Source organism: Pungitius pungitius, chromosome 12, assembly GCF_949316345.1.
Source record: "Pungitius pungitius chromosome 12, fPunPun2.1, whole genome shotgun sequence".
Lineage (NCBI taxonomy): Eukaryota > Metazoa > Chordata > Actinopteri > Perciformes > Gasterosteidae > Pungitius > Pungitius pungitius.
The window spans coordinates 12,547,201-12,560,211 of record NC_084911.1 but is presented as its reverse complement, the minus strand read 5'-3'; the positions used below and the strand labels follow the sequence as shown (position 1 = coordinate 12,560,211).

Below are 13,011 nucleotides of genomic sequence, written 5' to 3'. Positions count from 1 at the left end.
CCTATTCTCAGCAGGCCATCATTGTCAACAACTGGCCAAAGTCTGTATAGGGGACTCGTTTCGATCAGAGTTCGACTCAATGCATTTCAACTCTTCTGCATAGCTTTCTTGTTGCTCACACTTTATGATCACATGTTCTGCTTTGGTAATGTCAGTAACTGCCAACCCTTTATTGCACATGTGCCATCCGGCACAGCTGTGAGTGTTTGATAGGAGAGAGGCATTGAGCTATGTAACAGAGGCGAGCTGCTGCTTTGGTGAGTGAGCTCCAGTTCGAAAAATGCTCAACCCTTTTCAAACCCAGTTTGTCTTCTTTGACTTTTGTGGCAAGGGATGTTATGCTTGATCGAATCTCAACATCAGAATCTACAAGGACATATGATGTCTTTTCTTCTGTGCCAGCCGCCTTTCAGCTCGGTCAAGAAAGCTGGACCAGTCAGCCATGTGGTATCTCTGAGTTTGGCTGCTTGAACAGAACGGGACCCATGATCCGCTGGGTTTAACTCAGAAGGAACATAACTCCACTGCTCTGGCCGTGATGACAGTTGAATACGCTGCACACGATTACTTACATAGACGTAGAATCTTCTCTAATTATGTATGTATCCTAGCACAACTCTGCTGTCTGTGTAGAATTGAATTGTATCTACTTTCAGGTCGATCTCTTTGATGACTAGTTCTGCAACCTCAACAGCCAATACAGCTGCACACAACTCTAACCTGGTTATCGTCAGTTCAGGCTGGGGAGCTAGTTTGGACTTACCAAAGACGAAGCCAACTTCACTGTGACCATGTTCATTTGTAACCTTCAGGTAAGCCACTGCTGATATTGCTTTCACAGAGGCATCTGGAAAGACGCACAGTTCTGTTTTCTGCGCTTTGGAAATTGAGAAAAATGCATGTGTGCGTGGGATATGTACCTCCTTCAGTGTAGAGAGTGATTCCTGCCATTTTCTCCAATCTTCCGATTTGGGCTCAGCGAGACATGTGTCCCACTCTGTCTGTGTCTGCTTTCAATAGTGACGGGAGCCAAAAAAACAGTGGATCAAACAGACTGTTCACTGTTGACAGTACCCCTCGACGTGTGAATGTTTCTGACATTATATTCCAGCTGACTCCAAGGCTCTGTTGAACAGGCAAGTCGTCGGTAGAGAGGTCGAGGTCTTTGATATCCTTTGCTCTTTCCTCTGCCGGGAATGTGTTCATGACTTCTGTTCAATTTGAGGCGATCTTGTGCAGATCAGAATCTGGTTCTGATGTTTGACTGTTTGACTGATGTTTGATGTTTAACATTCTCTGTGTGCGAAGTACGACTTCGATGGCCTCAGTTTCTGTTGCAAATGATTTAACATAACAAACTGTCTGGCATCACTGCCGTAGTATTCCCTTTGGTGTTTTGCTGCTCGCCTCAGAGCAAAGATCGCCATTGCCGGTGATGGGCTGCTCCCAAAAACGTGAACTCTCATTCGGTACTCGACCACGTCCTGGTTGAGATCATTTTCCCTGAACCACAAGAGCCGTAGAAAGTCTCTGCAATCTTCAGTTGTAGGGGCCAGGTATTTGGCGTCACTTGGTACGCCCTTTTTCCTTTGATTGATTGGGTCACGTGGTGTTGTTTGGTGTTCAACAGGGATAAAGGGGCATATTCAATATTTGGTTTGGAAAGGGAAAGAGAGGGGGTGAGAGAAGGAGATCTATATTTTGTTGATCGCAAGATAGCATTGTAAACACCTGATCATATGAACAGTAAAATAAAAACTACACTGAACAGTTACGGCATCCGGGTGTCACTCATTCACAGTGCGTCCGCGGATTTTCTCCTCTCGTGTGTGCCCCTCGGCGACACAAACAAGTTACGTCGCCTACATTGTCAACAAAATAGACTAATAGTACGAGTATAACGGAACCACGTCAATCGGCGTGGAAGAGCAGGACGAGGAGGATCGCGAGTCTTCCCACGACTTCACCCGCGTCGGCGGCCGGCTGCCCTGACACCACCCACCAAACGAGCATCGGTATGTAACCAGAGTTCTTACTGTGTGCGGCTCGTGTGGAGCGCAGTTTGCATCGGTTACTGCCGCAGGTCACTGTCGCTTCGGGGTGTTTGGTGCGCCGCGGGGGTTCATGTACGATGCGTTTGGAGCTTTGAAGACCGTTGTGTCAAATGGACTCGGCGGGTCAGGCGTTAAAATCAACGCGACATAATTTTCAATATTGCCGTTGAGGTTACTGACTTTAGAACGAACTTCTACCGGGATTATAAAATAAAAATATAACGTTGCTTAAAATGAGTGAATCAAAGGATAGTTCGATAATTGGCACAACTGAAGTGGAAAAAAGGACGAAATTTCCAACCGAGAAGGCTCTGGCAAATAACATAGAGTCAATTCAGAAGAAACGTAAGAAGGAAGTAAACAGAATAAAACATTAAATATTGTCTCTCAAAGACTTTATGAGAGATGACCAAAATACTTCAAGTTAAATCTCTTTATGATATCTTGACGCAATCATTAGAAAATGCCAGCACCTTGCATGCATCTCTCTTGCCTTTAATTCCATTAGACGAACAAGAAAGGCAAAATACATGGTTCACAAACATCAACAAATATAATCACGGGTTTATTGAAGATGTAAAAGTGTGGCTTATAAAACCTAGCAAACATACCATCAGACCTCTAAATGGTCAACAGGATGTTCAGGACGAAATATCCCCATCTGACAGTGTTTCAAACCATAGCAGTGAGAAACACACGTTGAAATCAAACGTTTCCTCCACATCCTCTGCACGCCTCACAGCAGAGGCCGAAATGGCTGCCTTACTAACCCGTCAAAAATTCTTAAAGGAAAAACACAGTCTTGAGGAACAGGAGGAGAAAATAAGAAAATGGAAAGAAAATCTGCAGCTGGAAGCAGACATTGCTTCATCTGCAGCAAAAGTCCATGTTCTAAGAGCCCCTAGATCTGGAGCAAGCAGCGCTGCTTCTAGGCAATCAAACGGCATGGAATCCTATTTTGAAAAGGTGACGGAAAAGGTACTTAACATCGATGCAGATCAGTTCGTACCATCTGAAATGAGAAGAAATGGAAAGGACAAACCAGCAATAGGTAATGCTGAATCAAATTTCGGAGCCACTAGGCCAAAGGAAAGGGAAATACTCCATGCCACGCACCTTCACCTGTCTGCGTCCGAGCGCATAAAACCCAGCACGGTCCCAATCCCCACATCTCTATTATCTCATCAGAGAGACGTCCACACATCCTTTTGCATGAATTGCAGTAATAACCCGAATCAGATGCTCGCTATACTGGAAAGACAAAATGAAATAACTGCAATGCTGGCGCATCAACAACATATGGCGCTGCTGCCTACAATAGACATCCACATATTTAATGGAGAGCCCCCACAGTACCATGCCTTTATAAGATCTTTTGAGCAAGTAATTGAGAGAAGGACGGATAACGCCGAAGATTGCCTGTACTTCTTGGAACAGTACACTAGAGGGCAACCAAAAGAGCTTGTCAGAAGCTGTCACCACATGACAAACGGCACTGGATACGCAAAGGCAAAGGCGTTACTATATAAACACTTTGGAAATGAGTTAAGAATAGCGTCCGCCTACTTGGAGAAGGTCTCATCATGGCAACCAATTAAGCCAGAGGACGGAAGGGCTTTACAGGCATACAATCTGTTTTTGCGTGGATGTTGCAATGCCATGGAAGATGTTCAGAGTCTCTATGAACTGAATACACCTGCCAGTATGCTCACAGTGACAAAAATATTGCCAGACAAGCTTATAGACCATTGGCGAACAGCAGCATGTGATATTCAGGAAAGGCTTCAGCGACGAGCTATGTTTGCGGATATTGTGGACTTTATCGAACATCAAGCAAAAATTCTAACGGATCCTGTATTTGGAAACATACACGATGTCCCAAAGTCACCAATACACAGAGAAGAAGGCAGAGCAACACCTTCCTCTGGCCCAAGGACTAAAAGAAGTAGCTTTGCAACGGTGGTGACAACAGTGGGAAATGACAACAGAATAGAAGACACATTTACAAACGGCCCCCCATCCGGAGAAACCTGCCTGTACTGCAAGGGGTTACACACATTGCAGTTGTGCGCTCCACTGGCGAAAAGGGTAAATAATGACAAGATAGATTTTCTGAGAGCTAATGGAGTTTGTTTTGGCTGCCTGTGCACTGGGCACATCAGCAAAGACTGCAGGAAACGTCTTTACTGTGAAACTTGTGGGTTAAGACTAGGGATGAGCGAGTACAGCATTATCTGTATCTGTATCAGTATCTGTTGAACCATATGAATTATCTGTATCCGTATCTGTACTCGGATTGGGCGGGGCGTAACCCGGAAGTAGGACGTATTTTACCCGTAAATTGTCGGGTTGTCTTGAAATGGGCTGGGCTTTAACCGTTATGCTCTTTTTTAAGCATGCAATTGACCCTTCGCAGGGAGCTTGATTAACAGGTGATATGACCAATATAAAACATGAACTTTGAAAACAGTGTACTGTACTGACGCATTTCTGCGGTTAAAACAGCATTCCTTCTTAATTATTGTGGTGTGTGAGTGTGTGTGTGTGTGTGTGTGTGTGTGTGTGTGTGTGTGTGTGTGTGTGTGTGTGTGTGTGTGTGTGTGTGTGTGTGTGTGAAGAGAACCAGCAGACGGTAAAAAAAAAACTCCGGCAGAGAGAGAAAAGAGAGAGAGGTCAGTGCGTGAAGTAAAAAACTAAAAACTTGTTCGAGCCAAATGGAAAAAAAAAATCTCCGACAGGCAGAGACGCAACGTGAGTCGCATTCTTAAGAACCACGTCTTAATAAACCCCACGTTTACCTAAACTCTACTAATTAACAACAACCGAAGCAAAAAAAATAAATTTGAAGCCGAAGAAATCCTTTAAATTTATGGCGAAAGACCCGTGAACCTGACGACAGAGAGGGAGAGAGAGAGCTGTTCACTTCTCAGTGTTCTGTGTGTGAGCCGAGCGGGACACAGCAACACACTGGGGCCGGGGAACAGGAATGTAAGCTAGCCATCATACCAGTAAAGGTTAAATCAAGGAAAGGTCAAAGGACAGTGGAAACCTATGCCTTTTTAGACCCAGGGAGTTCAGCTTCCTTTTGCACTGAAGGTTTGATGAATAAACTGAATCTTCCTGGGAGAAAAACTAAGATCCTTTTGCGCACCATGGGTCAAGAACAAATTGTGGACAGTTGTATTGTGTCAGACTTGGAAGTGGCTGGATTAGACATTGGAACATACTGTGAAATGCCAGATATCTTTACCCAGCATACGATGCCTGTGAACAGGAGTAACATCCCAAGACCACAAAATCTGAATAGATGGCCTTATTTGAAACACCTCTGCCTGCCCGAGATAGATGCAGACGTGGAGCTTTTGATAGGAATGAATGTGCCCAGAGCTTTAGAACCACTCAAGGTCATTCAGAGTGTAAACGAAGGGCCATATGCCATCAAGACCATCCTTGGTTGGACAGTGAACGGACCACTCGGCGGAAAATGCCGGGACGAAGTAGGGAGTCAACTTGCTGTAACTATTAACAGGATTTCCGTCGTGACGATGGATGAACTATGGAAACAGCAATTCAAAAGCGATTTTCCTGAATGTAGCCAGGATGAACAGCCAGGGCCCTCCAGGGAGGACTGTGTGTTTTTGGACATGGCAAACAAAACTGTGAAACTGGTGGATGGCCACTATAGCATCGCTTTGCCTTTAAGAAATAGGAAGACACTGGACTTCAGGAGTGGATATCTCTCATTGGGAGGGATCAGGGAAGCAGAAATACAAATAATTCAATTTTGTCAGAAAAGAAGGTTCTCAGAAGAGATCACTTCCCTCAAGAAAGGGGAAGGGGTCAAAGGAAATAGCCACATATATAAGCTCAATCCCATACTAGAAGATGGAGTATTAAGAGTTGGAGGACGACTTGCTAAGGCGGCCATGCCCGAAGAGGCCAAACATCCTGCAATAATAGCGAAGGATCTGCACATCGCTGACCTTATTCTTTGCCACATTCACAAGGAGGTTGGCCATGGTGGTAGGAATCATATGTTGTCCAGGCTACGACAGAAATACTGGATCCCTGGTGCAAGTAGTTCCATTAGGAGGATCCTGTCTAAATGCGTCACTTGTCGGCGACTTCATGGTGTTGCAGGCCAACAGCAAATGGCAGATTTACCTGAGGACAGAGTTTCTTCCGAACAACCTCCCTTTAGTAACGTCGGAGTAGACTATTTTGGCCCATTTCAGGTTAAACGTGGAAGGAGCCTTGTTAAAAGATATGGTGTCATTTTCACGTGTTTGGCAATAAGAGCTGTACATATTGAAGTCGCTTCATCACTGGATACAGATTCCTTCATCAACGCTTTGCGGCACTTTATCGCCAGACGAGGACAGGTACAAGAACTACGGTCTGATAATGGCACCAACTTTGTCGGGGCAGAACGTGAACTGAGGCAAGCAATCAGACTATGGAACTTGGGAAGAATTAATGACACACTCTCATTGAAGGGAATCCGGTGGATCTTTAACCCGCCTACTGGATCACATCATGGAGGAGCATGGGAGAGGCTGATTCGTTCCGTCAGAAAGATCCTCAATTCCACCCTGAGGACACAGTGCCTGGACGACGAATCATTACACACTGTGCTTTGTGAGGTGGAATCAATCCTTAACAGCAGACCAATCACTAAGGAATCCGTTGATCCAAACGACTTGGAGGAATTAACACCGAACCATCTTCTGCTCCTCAAGACCAAGCCGTGTTTGCCACCTGGTCTCTTTCAGAGGGAGGACATCTACGCACGGCGAAGATGGAAGCAAGTCCAATACATTCCTGATCTTTTTTGGAAAAGATGGACCAAAGAGTACCTACCACAACTACAAGAACGACAGAAATGGACCAAAATCAAGCGTAATTTCATTCCCGGGGACATCGTACTCATAGTGGACGACTCGGCACCACGTAACTCTTGGATTCTCGGTAGAATCACCGAAATACTTCCAGACCAGAGGGGACTGGTAAGACAAGTCTGGATCAAGACCTCAACCAGCCGCATATGCAGACCTGTAACCAAAATCTGCCTTATCAAGGAGTCACTTGAGTCCTGAGTTCTAGACCTCACCGACATGACTGACGGACTTGACCTAAGAGTGATGGTAAAGATCACTCTCAACTCTAGGCTAAGTGCTGGTAACCTCTGGCCTAGAGAAGAAAGAAGACTGGATTTATTAATTAATGTTTGAAACATGCACTCGATTGAATGTGTTAATTTGTAATTATTACTAGAGCTGCAACTAACGATTATTTTAATAATCGATTCATCTGTCGATTATTTGTTTGATTAATCGATGAATCGGATAAAAAAATAAAAAATGTAAAAACATTAATTTCCAACCCTTTATTGAAAAATAGAACTGACTGTGCACTTTCTAAATATGTTTTGTTTTAAACAGATTGCAACTTGAACATCCCTAAGTAAGCAAATAAAATTGACTAACACAAAAAACATACACACATCGCATGATGTATACTTTACAGCCGCCAAATTAAATATATTAGGCACAAAATCATGAATCATTGCCGTGGTGCTCCCGTGCCAGGCCATGTCGCTTTTGCATATCTTACAATGAGACAACCCTCCCGAATTTCAAAGCCCCTCCCGAAAATATCCCGGACCGACCTTTCTCCTGATTTCCACCCGGACAACAATATTGCTACACTATCCGTCACTGGGCGCGCCGTTTCAGACCGAACAATAATAAAGGTTACACCTTGAAGTCGAGCGCGGCGATTAGAACGTAAAACTACTGGCGCTGCAAAGAAAACCGCAGCAGCAGCACCCCCCCCCCACCCCCCCCCCGTTGCCCGCTAGGACCCGCACCCCCCATTTCAGTGTGAAATACCTGGGAGGATTTAGGTCGCATTGGTTTCTCTGCCTCCGCATGTTTCAGAACAGTATTACGGGTCTCTCCGATGGTCTTTCCTTTACCTCAGCTCTGCTCTTTTTTATTTATTTTTCTTAGCAAAGCTCTGCTGGGCGGAGCTTTTTTTCTTCTGTTCTGCTGCACGAGCGCTCAACTTTTTTTTTCTCAGCTCTGCGCGGCGCGCGCAACTTTCTTTTAATACTCAAACATAATAGTCGCGCGACACAACGAATCGATAATGAAATTCGTTGCCAACGCTTTTAATAATCGATTTTAATCGATTTCATCGATTCGTTGTTGCAGCCCTAATTATTACTACATTTACTGTAATAATTAGGGGCCGGAATGTAGGGGCCAGGTATTTGGCGTCACTTGGTACGCCCTTTTTCCTTTGATTGAGTCACGTGGTGTTGTTTGGTGTTCAACGGGGATAAAGGGGCGTATTCAATATTTGGTTTGGAAAGGGAAAGAGAGGGGGTGAGAGAAGGAGATCTATATTTTGTTGACCGCAAGATAGCATTGTAAACACCTGATAATATGAACAGTAAAATAAAAACTACACTGAACAGTTACGGCATCCGGGTGTCACTCATTCACAGTGCGTCCGCGGATTTTCTCCTCTACTCAGCCCCTCGGCGACACAAACAAGTTACGTCGCCTACAACAGTAAAACATTTGTCTGCTGTTACTGGAATCAAATACCACACAAATCTGGTCTGGTTTTTGAGGGTGGTACACTCCAAAGGTAGGGAGATACTGGCATTCTATCCCTTGTTTGAGTTGTGGTGCAAGCTCTGCATGCATATTGTCAGGCATTTTCTGCATGAATTCAGTGAAATGTTCTTTCATTCCAGGTTTCTTCTGCAGCGTCCGTCGCAGTATCATCAGACGGCCGTGAGCATAGTCTCTCTTAGGGAGCGGAGCGACCCAGCTGTTTGTGTCGTCCTGTGACAACTCTCGTTCCATGATCTGTATGAAAGCTAGATCATCGATGGAGTGAGCCAGCAAGTTGTCATTCTCTGTTGTACAGAACACCGCTTTTTCGAGCCTATCCATCTCTGGTATTATCAATGTACTTTGCGTGGGTTTGTGAAGGAGTGGGTTCTTGTCATTGTTTTCGATACGATAGATTTCTTTCACTCGTATCTGATTCTCACATGGAGTAAAGCAAGTTGGTCTTCCATTTTCGAGGATGGAAGTCTTCATGGCACTGACTGTGTTCGCCTAGGAAATGGAGTCATGTGTCTGCAGCTCAATGCAGCTTAATGAACAACACCGGAGGAACGCCGCTACACCCTCGGTTTAATACTTCGGTGGGGGGGTGGCGTCCGACGGGAGGGGGGAGAAACCAGCGGACGCTCTACATACACACGTGTCTGTGTGTGCGCAATAGTCTGCCTGCGTCTGTTGGGGTTATAGTGCCACGCGCTGTGAAAGAACTGCAGAGTTTAATAACGGAGGGAAACACTGACTTAAATGAATAGAAATAGAAGGTAGGTGGCTAGCTAGCCGCTGTAGCTACACAAGGCTAGGCTATTGTTAGCTGCTGCGAGGAGGGTGTCATCAGAGTGTGTAAAAGTGTTTAAACGGCTCAGGAACCGAAATCAATCATCGAAATCTGCGTTGCGTTTCGGTACAGTAGGTACCGGTCATGTAGGAACCGCTATATTGGTACTGGTTCTCGGTACCCAACCCTAGTCATGGTGTTTTCAATACAATGATGTTATCTCTTTCTTTGTAAATGTATGTTAGTGGGAAGCCTGGCCTTGCATACAGATTAGTGTAATCTGGTGTGTAATTTGACTACTGCCTCTTGGCCAGGTCATCATTGTCAATGAGAATTGGTACTTATTTTACCTGGTTAAATAGGTAAAAAAAGAATGCATCAGTCAGGCGTGTTCTGTGTTTGTTTTTGTTGAAGTTCAGGTCATAAAAGGCTGATTCTCAGATAAAAATTGAATGGGTTTTACGATGGAGGTCATTTAATAGTGTTACTATTTCAATCTCCACCTGTCCACTAGTTGCTCCATGCATGTGTAGCGCCTCCTAGCTGTAAATAACAAATATATACAAAGAGTGTGGGCACCCAACAGTTGTATGCTGTCCGATGCAGGCCTGTTTGTATGGAGCCAAATCCAGGTCAAAAGTTTTGTTCATTTGAAAAGCAAATGTGAACCTGAAAGTTTAAGTTTTGTTTTTGAACATTGAAAAATACAACAATGTATTCAAAATAAAAATAGGTGGACGAAAACTTTTTTCGGGTTGAATATAGTTTTGACTCAATCTTCACTTATATATATATATATATATATTTTGATATACACTGCATTATATTTTTTGGTTGCAGATTTTATATTTTCAGATTCATAGCTTACATTTTCACCTTCAGATCTTTTTTTCACATTCGGATCTTTTTTTTCATTCAGACTTTTGACCCTAATATGGCGTAAAGGGGCGGGGTATGGAAGTAAATCTGTGCCATCGGGGGTTGAAATAAAAAGGTGATCGAATTTCTAGCTCTGAATATTTATGCATTGAAATTATGTACCTGAATGTTTTTCAACATTAAAACACTGAAAAAAAATTCAACCTAAAAAAAAAAACTTCAGCCGCAAAAGAAATGAAGGTTACAATAGTCAACCCAAAAAATTCAGCCGTGACACACCAACATCCGGGACACTAAGGTAGAGCAATCGATTCTAGATTCAAGATCAGGAGCGTGCGTCAAGCAAAAGGAGCGAGCACCCAATACACCTTGGGCTTCGGATTGTAGCCAGTTGAAGGGAGTTTTACGTGTGCCGATGTGATGGTTTTGGGACAGGATGCAGCATGTTTACAGACTGTAAAGCTCCCTCAGGCTTATTTTTCATTTTGGGTTAAACAAAATAAAATTAATTGAATTGAACGAACATGATGACTAGAGGCATCTGCAACTGAGGGGGTGTTTGCGCATTCTGAATCATTGAATGACGATGAAGGAGACGGAGCTGATTTCAGGTATACGATCCGGATTCAAGTGACTCAGAGCCAGATCTTGTTACAGAATCTGAAAATGAAGTGCCAATGATTCAGAAAAATGGTTTACAAACACAAAATTCTAAACTGACTGGTTCGTGTTGTTGCTGCACTTATAATTTCATAGTTAATTTTCACAAAATATATTATTTTTGTATTCTGTTTTGTATAGGAAAAGTGTTTAGTGTTAAATTGATATGAATAAATACAAATTAATCATGTGTTGTCCTTGTTAAGGGCTGTTGACATGACAACTGACTGTGTGTAACTTGTACTTTACCAGCGAGCAATTTATCCGTTGAAGAGACGTTTAAAAGACGTCTATGGCCCGACGTTGAAAAGAGGTTGCAAATTGGTTTAAAAGTGAAAGTTGTTTCAACGTCTATTCGTAGACGTTGAAAGGACGTCTATGTTTAGAGCCGTTTTCAACGTCATTTTTAACATCGGTGGTAAACGTAGAAATGTGGACGTAATTTCTTTTTAAAAATATAAAATAATGCTATAATACAAAGTAGAGGACGACATTTTACCGCATAAAAAATCACGTTGATATGCGGTCTAAATATAGACGTCTTTTCAACGTCTACGAATAGACGTTGAAACAACTTTCACTTTTAAAACATTTTGCAACGTCTTTTCAACGTCGGACCATAGACGTTTATTCAACGTCTTTTCAACCAAAAACTGCTCACTGGGTTGGTTCACCCTCAACACAAATGTTTTCTTCCACTGACGATGTACAATTTCATGACAAGTATACAAATAATAATGATTGCTCGACACGGTTCGAATCCAGGTTGTAGTGATCTTTTAATAAATATATTAAAGTGAGTTGGCTACTAACTCTCTCCTCGATCCTTACACCGCTAAACTCACCTTTCACTCGCTCTTGGCGTCGCTTGTTTGTTCTTGTCCCTGAATTCTTTCCGAGTGCCGTCATCGACCCAAAACACAAAACATCCCCCTCGTCCAGAGTCACTTCCCGTTTCTCTTTTTTTTCATCTTTCCTCTCCAGCCCCGCTCCACTGACGTCTGATTGGACTATCCCACATCCCAACCAATACATTTCCCCATCCCACATCCCAACCAATACAACTTTTCAACGTCAAAACATGAATTACGTCCCATTTCATGAGAACAAACAACAAAAAAACCACAATCATTTCAGGACACAATCCACTCCATAGGTCTACACATGTCATGTCCACTTGCATGAAAGAGTTTGAAATGAGTGACACACATTGCTGAAGTTGATCAAAGTCACAGAACCTGTTCTCAAACTATTACCCTTGGTCTGTTACTTTTCTACAGCTTTGTCAAAAGCCCCAGATGCAGAAGCATTTTCATTCAAAACTGACTGTATGGAGGGAAAGAGCAGCACTTTGGTTTTCTCTGGAAATGCACAGAGAATATGTTTGTAAAATGTCGCACGTTCTAGAATCCTGCACAGTTTTGGTACATTTAGCATTGCATCCGCCAATCAAACGCACCTTTTCCCTGCAGGCAGCTAACAGCCAGCCTTTAAGGGGGTGGGATATTTACCTGGCCCTTTCCTTCTCAACACAGACAAAAAATGAACAGGAACTTGAAAAGCAGTTCAACTCTGTCTGGAGTGGCTTAGTTACACAACTAACTGCAGATACAAAACCTATTGAGGACATGAACTATGATGAAGATCAGTCAACTGTCCTTCAGGAACTGGGTTTTGAATGGTCTCTTGTTAACGACTGCGAAACTTGTGGCAAGTACAGAACAATGTCACATGCTGGTGATTACGCTCATTATGTCTCCATCACTACAAAAATACAAAATGTCCTTAAGGGGCCTTTTCAGGATGAAGAACAGCCATTGATCAGATCCCTGATTGACGATGTTGAAAAACAAACCATAAACCAAATCAAGCAAAGACCTGTTGCTTCAAGAGGCTACAGTTTAACTTACCTGCAGGAAGCTGCCAACACTGTTTAAAAAAGTGACTGAATTTGAATCAAAGAAGAAATATTCTCTGTTCTCTATTAAGACTGCTCAAC

The 13,011-nt window shown here is 43.2% G+C and overlaps 1 protein-coding gene across 6 annotated transcripts in view; it reads right to left on the bottom strand.

The window, feature by feature from the left end:
• LOC119221082 (uncharacterized) overlaps positions 1–12,072 on the bottom strand; it is a 43,627-nt gene extending 31,555 nt beyond the window's left edge. For 4 of the 6 annotated variants that reach the window (XM_062565867.1, XM_062565865.1, XM_062565869.1 and 1 more), the window contains exon 1: positions 11,858–12,046. The gene's annotated coding sequence lies outside the window, so the exon portion shown is untranslated. Of the gene's footprint in view, positions 1–11,857 lie in introns of all 6 variants that reach the window. The other 2 variants (XM_062565871.1, XM_062565870.1) reach the window with 2 other exon arrangements.
• Positions 12,073–13,011: the final 939 nt, after the last annotated feature.